This window comes from Balaenoptera ricei, chromosome 7 (assembly GCF_028023285.1).
Source record: "Balaenoptera ricei isolate mBalRic1 chromosome 7, mBalRic1.hap2, whole genome shotgun sequence".
NCBI lineage: Eukaryota > Metazoa > Chordata > Mammalia > Artiodactyla > Balaenopteridae > Balaenoptera > Balaenoptera ricei.
In genome coordinates, this window is record NC_082645.1 from 93,912,925 (window position 1) to 93,926,838 (window position 13,914).

The 13,914-nt window shown below is 37.9% G+C and overlaps 1 long non-coding RNA gene across 1 annotated transcript in view; it reads left to right on the plus strand.

The window, feature by feature from the left end:
* Positions 1-584: 584 nt before the first annotated feature.
* Positions 585-13,914, plus strand: part of LOC132368665 (uncharacterized) — a 131,220-nt gene continuing 117,890 nt past the window's right edge. Inside the window, exons 1-2 of the long non-coding RNA XR_009504144.1 lie at positions 585-950; positions 2,892-3,069. This is a non-coding gene — a long non-coding RNA (uncharacterized LOC132368665). The remainder of the gene's footprint in view (positions 951-2,891; positions 3,070-13,914) is intronic.

The following is a 13,914-nucleotide window of genomic DNA, read 5'->3' on the forward strand; positions in this document are numbered from 1 at the left end:
AAAAAAAAAAAAAATGGACAGATAGAACTCTAGGACAAATGGTAAAAGCAAAGCTATACAGAGAAAATCACACACAGAACCATACACATACACACTCACAATAAGAGAAAAAGGGGAAAAAAAAATATATATATATATCTTTGCTCTCAAAGTCCACATCCTCAGTTTGGGACGATTCCTTGTCTATTCAGGTATTCTAGAGATGCAGGGTACATCAAGTTGATTGTGGAGCTTTAATCCGCTGCTCCTGAGGCTGCTGGGAGAGATTTCCCTTTCTCGTCTTTGTTCGCACAGCTCCTGGGGTTCAGCTTTGGATTTGGCCCCGCCTCTGCGTGTAGGTCGCCTGAGGTCGTCTGTTCTTCACTCAGACAGGACGGGGTTAAAGGAGCAGCTGCTTCGGGGGCTCTGGCTCACTCAGGCCGAGGGGGAGGGAGGGGTACGGAGGAGGCGGGGCGAGCCTGCGGCGGCAGAGGCCAGCATGACGTTGCAGCAGCCTGAGGCACGCCATGTGTTCTCCCGGGGAAGTTGTCCCTGGATCACGGGACTCAGGCAGTGGCGGGCTGCACAGGCTCCCGGGAGGGGCGGTGTGGAGAGTGACCTGTGCTCACACACAGGCGTCTTGGTGGCGGCAGCAGCAGCCTTAGCGTCTCATGCCCGTCTCTGGGGTCCACGCTTAAAACCCCCCTCTCTGGAGCTCCTTTAAGCAGCGCTCTGAATCCCCTCTCCTCGCGGACCAGGAAATAAAGAGGCAAGAAAAAGTCTCTTGCCTCTTCAGCAGCTGCAGACTTTTTCCAGGACTCCCTCCCGGCCAGCTGTGGCGCACTAGCCCCTTAAGGCTGTGTTCACGCCGCCAACCCCTGTCCTCTCCTGGGATCTGACCTCCGAAGCCCAAGCCTCAGCCCCCAGCCCCCGCCCGCCCTGGCGGGTGAGCAGACAAGCCTCTCGGGCTGGTGAGTGCTGGTCGGCCCTGATCCTCCGTGCGGGAATCTCTCCGCTTTGCCCTCCGCACCCCTGTGGCTGCGCTCTCTTCCGTGGCTCGGAAGCTTCCCCCCTCCGCCACTCGCAGTCTCCGCCCGGGAAGGGGCTTCCTAGTGTGCGGAAACCTTTCCTCCTTCAGAGCTCCCTCCCACTGGTGCAGGTCCCATCCCTATTCTTTGTCTCTGTTTTGTTTTTTCTTTTTTCTTTTGCCCTACCCAGGTACGTGGGGAGTTTCTTGCCTTTTGGGGGGTCTGAGGTCTTCTGCCAGCATTCAGTAGGTGTTCTGTAGGAGTTGTTTCACATGTAGATGTATTTCTGATGTATTTGTGGGGAGGAAGGTGATCTCCATGTCTTACTCTTCCGCCATCTTGAAGCTCCTTCTTGAATTTTTAATATAAGTTGACATATAACAAAAATCACACACCAGGATCCTTTGGCTTATAAATATTAATATTTATCCCGATTTTGTGAATAATTAATAATTACTGAATGCCTTTATCTTAAAATGTTAAATGTTTGTTTTTAACTGTTCCCATAGCAAACCTTTTACCTCTTTCACATTCAGTAATTACAGTGTAACATTTCTAGTTACAATCGAACCTTAAGGTTTTTGAAAGCTTTGGAAAAAAGCAGTAAATTCTGAAAGTGTGGTCTGGAGGCCTTAGCTTTTGGAGTTGTTATTTTGTCATCATTCCCTCTCTGGTAAAGCCTCTCCTCTCATCTTTTGAATGCTGTTTTTATTCTAGTTGAATTTCTGTTACACTGAAGAGAGTTGCTAAAAGGTCAGACTTGGAGCTCAAATCTGGTAGTTTTATTTATATTATTTATATTAGCTGTGACACCATCGAGAACATAATATGTACTCTTTTGCATGTTTCCTTTTGGCAATTTCCCTTTTATGAAAGTATCAGTTTCTATAATGCAATCTAGATTACATATTCCCCTTTGTAATGAAATAGTCACAATAATTCCATGTTTTCCTTTCATCATAATTGTTATACATATATACATTGATTGACTAGAGTTGGAGTTAAGTAATGTGTGGAATTTCTTCTTTGTCGAGTTTTAGGCTGTGCCCTTACAATCTTGGAAATTTCCAACTGAGCAACAGTGATTGTCAACTCTTTTGTTTAACCAACATCTATTGAACTCTGATTAAAAACCCTAAGTGTAAGATACATAAATAACAGGCTCTATTCCTACTCTCAGGAAGCTCACAGTCAAATGTAAAGACTGTTATGAGAGAAGATAGTTATGGGGCCACAAAGAGGAGGCACTTGGTTCAGACACAGAGTGAAAAGAAGGCTTCCTGGGAGGTAAAGTAGAATCTCTAAAGAAGAGTAGAAGTGAGCAGTCAGAGAAGGAAGGAAGGTGTCCTAGGCAGTTGAAACCGCAGGTGAAAAGCTACAAAAGTGTGGGAGAATGCGGTACATCCAGGGAGATTCCAGGGTTTCATGATCAAGTGTGAGCTGTGAAGGAGGAGCTGAGGCTGGAGAGAGAGGCAGGGCAGATACCTGGAAGGGCTTTTATCCTTTACTGTAATCTAAAGGGAGTAAGGCATCTCTAACAGATATAAGCAGGAAAGAAGCAGGTGTGTATTTTTGAAATAACTCATGCTGTCTGAGAATGAGCTAGAAAAGGTTAAGTAGGAGCAAAGAAAGCAGTTAGGAGGTGACTCAATGACACAGATGAGATACAACATGAGTCTAAAGTATGACAAGGGCAGTGAAAATGGAGAGAAGGTACAGTTATTCCCCCACCCCCTTCGAAAGTTCGCTATAGGCCATTTCGCACTTAGGAAAGACCTACATTAGCATGTACTGTTTTCGTTAACTGAAAGAAATTTAAGGAGAATTTTCACTTTTATGGAAAAAGGCGAAAAGCAAAAATAGCGTTCAGCCTTTGTTTTCCAGCCAGAGGCAGCGCACACCCTGAGCAGACCCTGAGCAGTGAAAGTGGGACCGCCAAGCTGCTTACCTGGAACTACACTCAGCATCACGGCATCAAGTCGCCAGAGCTTTGAACTGGGTTTGAGCGTCTGTGTTTTATCTCAGTTCATTTTGTGCATCCCTTAGCAAGATGTGTCCTAAGGTACGTGCTTCCTTGCTTTCCACCATTTTATGAAAGGTTTCATAAAAACACTCTACTTTTTGATAGCGGTGGGGGGAAAACCTGTATTTAGAATGTAGAAGTCAGGCAGAAGTACTACTGAGAGAAGCTGGTAGTTCCAGTGTTGGACATGCTGGGTTTGAGAGCTCTTTAAGTCAAGGTAGCCTGAGGATGAAAGCAGAAAGAAAGGCAGAGGAAATTTCCTCAGAGGCAAAGGAATTGCTGTCTGCCATGGCTCTAGCAACCAGAGCTTTGCAGGCTGTACCACTGAGACTTTCCTAAGTATTATATATTGGGTTTCAGCTAAAAGAAAAGAGTCATGGTCCCATAATTTAAGGCTGATAAAGGATGAAATGAGCCTCTATGGGGATGGTGATCTCCCTCCCCGTGGAGGTGTTAGGGCAGAGTGGTAACCAGCTGTTAGGAGCTGTAGAAATGTTCATGAACAATGAAAGGAATATTAAGTAACATAGCCTCTGCACTCCTTTCTGTTTTCCTTATTCTGATCAGAAATAGAAGCACTGTGTAAAACTAAATAACATTCAAAAAAATGCTAGATTTGAATCTAGCTATAATTGATGTCAATTAAAGGATTCAAAGAAAGATACTGTACAGAGCATCTTGTGTTTGCTGCCCAGCATCTGTTCTCTTTCATTCTGGTAATAATACTCCAAATTTCCTTTGGGAACCCACCCCTCCGCCATTCTCAGGCATGTGATTTGGGTGGGATTGATGCCACTTGTGACTTCCAAGAGCCACCTGTTAGGTTTCAATTAAGCAACCTCTTTCTTCTGGCCGGTTATTGGGTTGGTGACAAGGGTGTAACAAAGAAGAAATAGGTTGGGCTCTTGGGGAAAAGAAGCTCACTCCCTTATTGAAGCTGCCATCATACAGAGCTTGACAATGGAGCTGGCCCCAAAGAGGCAAAGCTGACGCATGCATCCTGGTGACATTGTTTTGTGGTAAGAATCCCTTCACCTCATGTATGAGCTCTTTAATGATGAAACTGATAAATTCCTTATTTTTTTGCCACTTGAGGTTTTTCTGCCTTTTCAGCCCGAAGTATATTGATATGAAAAGTCACACTTTATTCAGAAGTTTATTCATTCAACAAATATGAGTTGGGATTAAAGCAGTGAACAAGATTGACAGGGTCTTTATTCTCAAGGTGATTATATTCTTTGGGAAAAGAGCATAGACAGTAAACAAATGAAGTCTTACATAGATGAGGTAATTTCAGATTAAGTTAGCTGCTATGAAGAAAATTAATAGAGTGATGTGGCAGAGAGTAATACTGGGGAAGATGCTTAAGATACAGTAGGGAAGGATACAGGGAAGGATGTGGCTTCTGAGTTGAGACCAAAAAGCCAGCTATGGAAATATGTTTGAGGAAGATGGCACAGCAAGAGCAAGTTCTTCAGCAAGGAAAGCCTTTGAGTATTCTAAAAATGCAATGAAAATCAGTATTATTTGAAGATAATGAGTAAGAAAGAAAGATGTGACTAGAAAGGTGAGCTTGGTGTCCCCCCCCCCACCCTGCAAGAAACAAATCCTACCCCTTATTTTAACCCAAATGGATTTCTACTTCATTCACATATTATTCATTCAACTAACACTTAGGCCTTTTATGTGCCAGGCTCTATGATAGATACAGAAAATAAAGGGATGAAAACCTCAGAATTCCTATTCCAGAGAATCTCACAGTCTTTGAGAGTTCTTTTCACTCACAGCCTCTAGAATCTCATGCCCTTTCCCGGTTCTGTGTTGACATCGCAGTGTTCTGAGCTTGAAGTCCACCTCCTCACATTCATCGCCAGTTCAACCAAGCACTGTCTTCTTGCCCTGTATCCCATGCTATCTTTCATGTTACTGTCTCAGACCTAAATGTCTTTGCTTACCTCTGAGCTCCCCACTCTCTGGGCTGTAAGTAGTTTTCTAAAGCAAAGCCTTATGTGCTATTAAATAGCACAAATGTCATCAAATTTGGTATATAATTTGTTGTAGTTGCTGGGGTCTTACCACATGCATGCTTGTTAATGTAAATTTTTATAGTATATCTTTTTAAGACAGCCTCATTTGCAACAATAAATTCAGGAATTCTGTACAGAATCTAAGATTATTCTAATGATGTTAATGAAGACTATATGTTTATGAGGTTTTTCTATAAATTTTCTTAAGAAACGTAAAGCCAGACTGGCAGATAGGTGATGAAAAATAACTAGAGAAGTTTGCACACACACAAAAATCTGCCATCTAAATTAGGAGACTCAGGAGAAGTAGGCTTAAATATTTATCATCCAGAAGATACTTCATATATTAATAACAAAGAGAATACCAGAAGAGCAATGATAAAGGCAAACAAGATAATTTTCTTTGGCAAATATTTATCAGTAGTTATTTTATACAAAACACTGAAGCAAGATTGACATTGGACTATTCAATGGACATAATTTTGTAACTATGAAAATAATATTTGGAGGCAAAATGATGTGGAATCATAAGGCAGTTTCAACTATTGAAAAGTTTGAAAGCTTAGACATACCAAATTTTATTTCAGGCAGTCATTCAGAATGCTAAGACAGGTATTTCACACCAACCTCTAATCACTGTCCTAGTGGGAAAATGAATATAAATTTAATTAGCTTCACCTTACTTTCCCTCCTCTATTATTTAATTTTCCTTAGATTTCTAAGAAACTGTCATCAAGTAGCAGTATGCATATAGATATATAACTATGAATTTTATGTGTGTAGATAGATATATTTAATTTATAGTTTTTTTTAAACTTAAATGCCACCTCTTTTATTCTTTTTTTCTTGTAGAAAGCATGAGAAAATGAAAGGCATATCACAAACAGTTACATCACAATGAAAAATAGTGATGTTCAAAAGAAAGAAATAACTTGTAACTCTCCAAAAGGTGATTAAGCATGAAATACAGCATATAAAATGAGTCATGTAAATCATGAAACATAAGCTAAAGTTGGATAGCTACTGAATTTGTGTATACATTAAAAATATGTGTCAAGTTAGAAAGAAAAAAGAAAGATAAATCAAAATATGCCAACTCATAGCATGACCTATCAATACTGCTTCAGATATGTGGTCTATGCCTCTATGATGATAGACTTGCTTGCTTGGTTGGGGATGGGACATATACTAATAGGATGAGGGAAGAACTTGGTGATCTGAACCCTCCACTGTTAATGAGATACTACAGTCTATTTTCTTTATGATCAAATTGTTATTCTCCCCAAAGGATACCATTGTGATTGTAACATCATTTTACTTAAAAGCATTTGTCTCCATATTATTGTAAACAAAAGCAGACATTATTACAGAAGTAACAGTGAAAGTTCACATTTTTCATGCTAAATTTTCCAGTGACTCTACTTCCTTAAAAAAGACAATAAAGTGTTAAGATAAGATAAAACGTACCTATTTTAAAGGTACATGAATTTTTAATATTTTTATACAATTTTTAAACATTACTTTCCATTTATAGTTATTACAAAATATGGGCTATATTCCCCATGTTGTACAATACATCCTTGAGCCTGTCTTATGCCCAATAGTTTATAGCTCCCACACCCCCCCATGTTGCCCCTTCCCCCACTGCTAACCACTAGTTGGTTCTCTATATCTGTTAGTCTACTTCTTTTATGCTATATTCACTAGTTTGCTATACTTTTTAGATTCCACATATAAGCAATATCATACAGTATTTATCTTTCTCTGTCTGACTTATTTCACTTAGCATAATGCCCTCCAAGTCCATCCATGTTGCTGCAAATGGCAAAATTTCATTCTTTTTTATGGTTGAGTAGTATTCCATTCTATATATATATAGCACATCGTTTTTTAAAAAACAAGATTGTATTTATTTATTTATTGATGTGGACCACTTTTAAAGTCTTTATTGAATTTGTTGCAATATTGCTTCTGTTTTATATTTGGTTTTTTGGCCCCGAGGCATGTGGGATCTTAGCTCCTTGACCAGGGATCGAACCCGTACTCCCTGCATTGGAAGGTGAAGTCTTAACCACTGGACCACCAGGGAGGTCCCCTACATCTTCTTTATCCATTCATCTGTTGATGGACACTTAGGTTGCTTCCATATCTTGGCAATTGTAAATAATGCTGCTATGAACATTGGGATGCATGTATCTTTTTGAATTAGTGTTTTTGCTTTTCTTGGATATATTCCCACCACATATTCTACCACAGAGTGGAATGGCTGGGTCATATGGTAGTTCTATTTTTAGTTTTTTAAGAAACTTCCATACTGTTTTCCACAGTGGCTGCACCAATTTACATTCCCACCAACAGTGTACAAGGGTCGCCTTTTCTCCACATCCTTGCCAACGTTTGTTGTTTGTGTTCTTTTCAATGAGCCATTCTGATAGGTGTGAGGTGATGCTTCATTGTGGTTTTGATTTGCATTTCCCTGATTATTAGTGATGTTGAGCATCTTTTCATGTGCCTGTTGGCCATCTGTATTTCCTCTTTGGAAAAATATATATTCAGTTCTTCTGCCCATTTTTTAATAGGGTTGTTTTTTTGATGTTGAATTGTATGAGCTGTTTATATATGTTGAATATTAATCCCTTATCAATCTTATCATTTACCTATTTTATGTACCTATTAATGTACCTATTTTAAATACCTATTTTAAGTAGACTGTGCAGTGAGTTTTGATAAAAGCATATACCTGTGTACTACCACCACAGGTTATGGAGACTTATTTTATGGAGCATTAAATGGCCTGGATTTGTTAATGCTCCACATCCACTTGAAAAGAATGTATAGTCTGTTGTTAAAAAGTTAATTATGGGGATTATAGAGTTATATCAAAATTTGTATCATTAGTCATAGAATATAGTAATATTAGTCACTGAGGCACACATTAACACTGTTGATGGGAGTTTTGAGGATCTCACAGGAAAATACTTTTTAACCTTAAAATACACCCATCCCTTAATTAATAATCCATGTGATTGATATTCATCTGGAAATGATTAAGGAAGCAGATGTGATAGAATTTTTGAAGAGCAGTATAGTCAAACTCAATTTGCACCTGAATCTTCCATAGCCGCTAAAAATCGTTCAGTTCTTAATTAAATTTTTATTTTGAATGGGAGCAGTTTTTCCCACCAGTCAGGGAAAAGGCAGGACCATATGCTTGGAACTTGTGTGAGTGGCTTTTATCTTACGCATCAATAGGATAAACAATCTCGGGTGGCAAATGCATTAATATAAATCAAATAAAATATATAACAAAAAACAGAATCAGAGCAGTGCTCTGGGGGACGGGAGATTGACAGGAAGTGGATATGAAGGAATTTTCGGGGGTCATGGAAATGTTTTAGTGCATGACAAGGGTAAAGTTTACACAGGTGTATATACTTGTTGAAATTGTACACGTAAGATTTCTTTAAATCCTATTTGATGGTTAAAGCACAAAATAATATATTGTGAGATTTATGAGATATGTGGAATTTTACTTCAAAAAATCCATAAAATTTTGTTTTTAAAAAACCCTCAGTGTGCATATTAATTTTCTGGACATTTGTTAAATATTTTATTTAGATTACCATATTCCACAGCAAAGGTTCTAGTTAATTAGGCCTAGGGTGAAACTTAGGAATTGGCATAATTAGCAACCATACCAGGTGCTTCTTATGAGAAAGTGACACCCTTTGAGAAATAATGGACAGAAAAAATTCCAAAGAGGGTTCCAGGGAAAGACATACTATGTTTCTAGTAGTTGGGAAGAACTTTCTGAGAGTAGGACTTAGGCATTGTAGAATAGAAATAGTTAAGTAAACAGCAAGCAGTTTTATCCATTTTGTAGAGAAAGAATCGTTGCCTAAAAATTCTAAATTGTGAGGATCCATCCACTTTGTAAATTTCAGTCCTATTTGGTTTATAGCAAGTTAAAAAAAAAAAAAAAAAAACCAGGCTGGCTACTGACTCATGTGTAACCATAGCTACCTTTTTAAAAGCATAATTTTCCTGAAAAGGAAGTAGCAAAAATGGCAATGTAACCAGTAAAATATCTCTTTTAAACATTCAAATGAAAACTAGTTGAAGAGAGGAATTGAATGTAGTGAGGCATGGAATTGCAAATCAAGAAAATACATGATAACACGGTTCGTACTAATCTCTCACACAACCTTCATTCAGAGATAATAGGCAAGATAAGGCATGTTTTATTTTTTTCTTCAAATATACTGTCACGGTGATTGATTAGTAGTAAGTTAGGTGTCCTGAGCTACATTAAAGTGAAGAATTAAACTTTGTACAGGTGACTTTAGAATTTGAAGAAGAACATGGATATATAATTCACATACAAACGATGTATAATTCATATTAGAGTAGGTACATCATATATTAAAACTGAACGGTGATTTCAATATCAACTAGGAACCTGGGTGATGAAGAGGTTTGGGGAAATGTCAAGGAGCACCACTTTATTCTCCATATCTAGTGATGTCGCATATTCAAAATCCATGCGCTTATTTGTGAGTAATAGAAAAAGAACATATAATCATTATAGTAGTGGAAAGAAGCCATGACCCTAAATTAATAAAAAACTAAACTCCGATACTAAGGAAACAGGCATAAAACATTTCCCTCTTCCTCGTTTTAACTGTGTGTGTGTGTGTGTGTGTGTGTGTGTGTGTGTGTAGGTATCAGAGTGTGTGTCTGTGTTTGTATGCTTTTGAATAAAGTTGGTGGGAGAGATATGGGTACAGATAATAACGTTGACATAATTTATTAAATTCGGTATCAATTAGATAAACATGGTAAATATATAGTGATTTTATTAAAGGTTGAAAATTGAAAACTAACCAAAGAAAGCTCAATTAACACAAAAATATATTTGAATTAATTTATGAGCTGTCACATTCAGAGAGAATATTTCCATAGTAAGTGTGATTAGTTTTAAAATTTCTGCTTAGATTTAAACATCTGAAGCACCTGGAACATATTACAATGATACTAGATTGGAAAATGAAATGTCCTCACCAAATAATGTGCATGATGGTAAATTAATGGCTTATTGAAAGATACCATTAAAATATAAAAAGGAAATTAAAGTAGAATACAAGAATATATGTTCATGTTCATACCCAGGGACGTTAAGAATCTATAAAAAAATGGAGTCATTATCCCTGAATAATAGTAATGGGATTTAATCACGACATTTCAGAGTAATGAGGATATAGTAAGAGCTGGTCAGTTACTTCTTTTCATGTTGCCCTTTCATTCCAGAAAACAATGAAACCTTGGTGAAATAAAGTGCCTGAACGTGAATAGGGAGTAAAATATAAAATATATTTAAATATAAGCGATATGACCAATGAGTGCCTCATGCAGAAAGTCCCTATATCAGACAGTATGTCTATATGGAAAGGGAAAATAATATTTTTATCATCTTTCTTTAATCTGTCCTTATTGGATCCTCAGTGGGTTCAGAGTTCTACACTAGGCATAAAAACTCAAGGCTTTAAGGAGCAGCTGCTGAGACATGAAATATTGCCTTCTTTAACATCATTGTCTACATGAGTTACCATTGGATCTTATCTATAGCTTGAATAAAGTATTTCTTTTGTAAACAGTAAATAATACCACTTATTGAGAAATTACCTTGTGCCAGGTGCTTTGTGTTTTACCCGTGTTAATCCTCACCACAGCCCTGCTTTACCATAATGAAATTGGTGCCAGGCAGGATTTAAAGTTCATTATCCACAGGTTATTAATAATGTTCACATTGATCATTGATTTGCTGTAATTGCTAATTCCTTTTTCAATGGGAATTCAACCAGAAGAGAAAGAACTAACCTCATTTAAGTGGAAGTTATTCAGGGCTGGGATTCACAGGACTTGTTCTAATTCAGCCCCGGAGCAATCCGGCCCTGCAGCCCCCATAAGATTGCAAGATATTCTATTTTAAAACAGGTGGGCCAATATTCCAACTTTCCATCTGAAATCTTTCATGTCTAAAAATATTCTATCTGGATAATACTTAATCTTTCCGTTTAGAAAACAATTTGAGAAAATCGCAAATTTAGCAGTGTGGTTTTTTTTTTAAATTAATTAATTAATTAATTTATGGCTGTGTTGGGTCTTCGTTTCTGTGCGAGGGCTTTTTCCAGTTGTGGCGAGCGGGGGCCACTCTTCATCACGGTTTGCGGGCCTCTCACTGTCACGGCCTCTCCCATTGCGGAGCACAGGCTCCAGACGCACAGGCTCAGCAGTTGTGGCTCACGGGCCTAGTTGCTCCGTGGCATGTGGGATCTTCCCAGACCAGGGCTCGAACCCGTGTCCCGTGCATCGGCAGGCAGATTCTCAACCACTGCGCCACCAGGGAAGCCCCAGCAGTGTGGTTTTTTGTCAGCACTGTTATGGTGTTATGTCATGACCCTGTTAGAGTAGTCCCACTCCCCGCCCTGATTTTTCACTACTGGTTACCACAGTGGGGAACTGCTGGGTGAAATCAGGGTCCTCCAGGGGCCTAGAGCAGGCATTCCCATGTAGCACAGTCTGCTGCACACCTGGGCAGCAACCAAGGGCACTTTGACTCTGTCAGGCAGTGGCAATCACACAATAGCCTGGGAGGTTTGAAACATTTGATTTGCTCCCCTGTAGTCATTAGTCTAGTTTTTAGATTATCCCAGTGTTCCATATATAAGTAATAATTAAACTCTTTGTCAGATATAGTTGATTGCCTTAATTTAAAAATTAATTAAATGCAAATATAATCAGAACATTTCTTGATACAAAAATCAGTGATAATGTTTAAGGTATGAATGTGATATTAGTGCATAGAATTGATACATTTTCTGTTGAAGCAGTGAATCTCTTCTTTTGATACTAACATGTAGAAAAAGTGATTTCCTTTTGAAAACTCACTGAAAAAACCTCTGACACCACTTCCTAGAATACGGGGCTGTCAAGATTCCATTTCGAAGCAAAGTGGTTATGTTTAACACTAGGTTCAAGGGGGTGAAGATAAGGTTGGTTTCCCTTATCTTTGCTGTAAATTTTAGTAATACCTTCGATTAGCTCTTTATTTGGTCCTTGGTAAAAAAAAAAAAAAAAGCGTAGTATTTTGTAAAGGGATTAATAAGACCAAGTTATAGGTGTGTATAATTATGTTTTCTCTACCATAAATAAAGCCATTTGTCCTTTGGTGTTGCTCTCCTCAGTAATATTGTATTGTAAAAATGAAGGAAAGCTAAACGCAGTCTCTATTTTTTAAAAGCCTCATGTTTTAAAAGCTTGTTAAATCAAGGAAGAAAGTGATTTTAAAGTGTGAGGGAAAATGGAAAGTCCCTCAGGAAATTAAGGCATGTGGATGTAGGCTTTTAGTGCACTTTTTCTAAGCATCTGTAAATATTTTAATTTTTCTTCTTACTATGAATCAGCTAAAGAACTCTTAGGGATGATGCTATTCATTATAACCCTCTCAGCAGAAACCGCGTTACAAAGGTGAAGCTGTGATAGTATGAGCGCTGGAAATATCTATGTTTGAGCATACACCTACTACAATATTTTATCACGCTCCTACATGCACTTTCCCTAACGAGTAAAATTGCCCAATAATTCAATTTTTAGATTATATTTACCTGTCTGTGGGTTGTTTTGTTTCTGTGCACTTTCTCTTCATCAATTTCTCTTCATATAGGTGCAACAACATTGCTTCCCATTACTGTGAAAGTTAATGAAACGAAAAAGCATATGTTTTAGTCAGCTACTCCCCTCTTTCAGCAGGCATTTTACTAAAAGGGCAGGAATTATGCAAACATTGCTCCCACCTACCACTACAATGTGGGCAAATACAGGCCTTCTAATTATGCTGTCAGTAACACAATTTGCCACAAGCGAGAATTTGAAATGGTTAGTCAGAACTCCAGGTACGGAAAACAGTCTTTATTTTTGTATCACAGGGGTAACTCCTCCATTTCAGCTGTTTGGTCTGCTTTAGAATGGCTGTTCTCAAGGTGTGTTTCCAGGACCACCAGCGCATCCCCACGACTTTTCTCAGGGCCCATGAGGTTCTTCTTTTTCCAATTACGTATCTGAGTGAGGCCATAGTTTCTTTGTGTACCACAATCAAAAATAGCACACCACAACAAATTAGATGTAAAAGCACATATGAAAATCCAGCTGTCTTCTGTTAAACCAGACATTGAATACATTTTACAAAAATGTAAGACAATGCTGCCCTCACTCTTTTTTTTTTTTTCTGGTTTTGGAAAATATAGTTATTTTTCATTAAAATGTTTACTATTATGCATATTATAGAGAATATGTATACTACCATTATTTTCAATGAGTTTAAATAAATATTTTCAAATGCCACAGTATTAATTTCTAGTGTGGTAAATATTGATGGATAATAACTGACACAAATAAAAGCTCTTTGGTGTTCTCAGTTTTTAATAGTGTAAAGGGGTCCCAAGATCAAAAGGTTTGAGGTCTGAATCTTTACAGCATGTCTTCTATCAATTAAAGCAGAAGGAAAAATTATTTTTCTCTTTAAAATAAAAATCCGTGTAAATACAATTCTGGGTTTATTGTCTCAAGCATATATTTTAAAGTAATCTTCATGGCATTAAATGGTATGAAGTTCTGAGAATATCATTGTTAAAAATCAACAAATGAAAATATTTTGAACCTAAAGTATATCTTTTTATCCTACTTGTCTAACTTAAACTTCTATATAAGTGAAATTAACACTGCATGTGTACAACATCATATTTCTACCTCTGTATACCCTACAGAGTGCTCACCACCAAAAATTTAGTTTTCATCTGTC